Source organism: Meleagris gallopavo, chromosome Z, assembly GCF_000146605.3.
Source record: "Meleagris gallopavo isolate NT-WF06-2002-E0010 breed Aviagen turkey brand Nicholas breeding stock chromosome Z, Turkey_5.1, whole genome shotgun sequence".
Classification (NCBI taxonomy): domain Eukaryota; kingdom Metazoa; phylum Chordata; class Aves; order Galliformes; family Phasianidae; genus Meleagris; species Meleagris gallopavo.
In genome coordinates, this window is record NC_015041.2 from 53,494,746 (window position 1) to 53,496,643 (window position 1,898).

Sequence of the window (1,898 nt, forward strand, 5' to 3'; positions counted from 1 at the left end):
CTCTCACCATACCCAAGAGAAAGGGAGCCCAAATTTTGGGCTCTAAGGCATGGATGAGTGGAAGTGAGTGGCCTTGATAACATATGTAAATTCTGGGGACAAAAGCATTTTTTGGGGGAAACCAGTTGCAAAAGCTGTGCAAAAATAGTGAAGGAGAACATCTTACATAATCCTTTTTATTCTCCTTTCACAGTTCACTGCATTCCTGTCTTTACTATTAGATTATGTTCTTCACCAAGAGTAGTACTGATGCACTGTGATGTGCCTCATTCTTGTTAGCAGTGCTTGTCTCCTCTTATAAGCTAGAGCAAAATGTAAATAGGCAGAACAGGTGTGGCACCTGGAAAACTTGTTATCATTTGGATCGATCACAGTCTTTCTTTTGGAGAAATGTAGCTGTGCCAGTGTATTACATGAGAAGTGTCTAAGCAGTGCATAGACTTGTGTCTCAAGTGAAGCTCAGAGCTGTCTATCTGGGTCTTATTTTGCCAGAGAAAGGAATGCAAAATGTTAATCTGCAAAAGCCATTCTGTGTAGAGGCACAGAACAAACTTCACCATATGGTTTTCCTTTTTTCCCTGCTGACTGACATATGGTACTATTCGTGTAGCAGTCCAGACATAGTTCTTCATAGCCAGGGGTTTTGTAATGGGCAGTTGAGAGTATGGTATAATGTGGGAAAGTCAGAACAGGCAAAGAAATACAGAGCACTGAATGTTCTACCAAGAGTGACTGACATCTGCAACATCATACCAGTAGTAGTGTTGGTCTGTGCTGTGCAGTAGCATGGACAGAGACCTATTCTGTGAGGACTGCCAATATGTATGGCAGTTAGTAAAGTTCTGGAACTGTTAAGTAGTAGATTGAGGTTGAGTTCAATTAGCTTGTTTTCTTACACAACTGTGACTTGCTTATTTGCTCTACCCTTATGGCACCTGAAGTCAGATACGTGAAACCAGAACTCCAAACAGGAAGCTGACAGGCTTGCCAATGGAAAAGGAGAGAATTCCTCTGTCGTTTGTTCCTAAATCTGTGCTAGGTATTAGCTACAAGATCCTTAACTATCCAGGTTACTGTTAGAACACTGTTAGAATGTTAAACCATGTTTAAGCCCAGTAAGTATATGCAACAAATGCACGTACCTGTTGATTTTTTGTTTGTATTTTTGCCTTGACAAAACTATGGAATAACTTTCTAGATCAGAAGTGAGCTTTACATGAACACAGCCCAAAAATGGGGTGTGTTAGTAAACTGCTGCTATAATCCAATGAAAATAGTTTTGGGGGATCTTAAAATTATTTTTGTACTGTAGAAGTTCACTACTAAGTAAATGATGTGTCTTAAATATAAAGAATTGGCTCAAACTATTTTTGTTAAGAGTTGCTCAATTTTTGTCGTAAGATTTTGACAGTGTCCCTTTAATGCTACTTGGATTAAATATTTAAAACATACATTTTAAGTTTTAATACTGCAATACCTTGGACATTTAGAACTGTTGCTTTATACATTAAATCTAAATGTATGTTAATTCAATTTTCAATAGACTGAGAAATTTACAAAAAAAAAATCAGATGGAAAGTTGTGCTCTGTAATCTGTCAAAGACTTTTGTGGTGTTTACATTTTACAAAGACAAAAAAAAAAGTCATAGATAATAAAAGTGTTACAATTCTATGCAGTCTGGTAATGATTTCTACACATTTTTAGATAAGTATTTTTCCACTAAGTTGTTAGTAATATCTTTCACTTTTCTTAGTAAGAGACTGTATTAGAAACATTTATGTATCATCATAGAATCATAGAATCATAGAATGGCCTGGATTGAAAAGGATCACAATGATCATTGAGTTTTAACCCCCTTGCTATGTGCAGGGTTGCCAACCACCAGACCAGGCTGCCC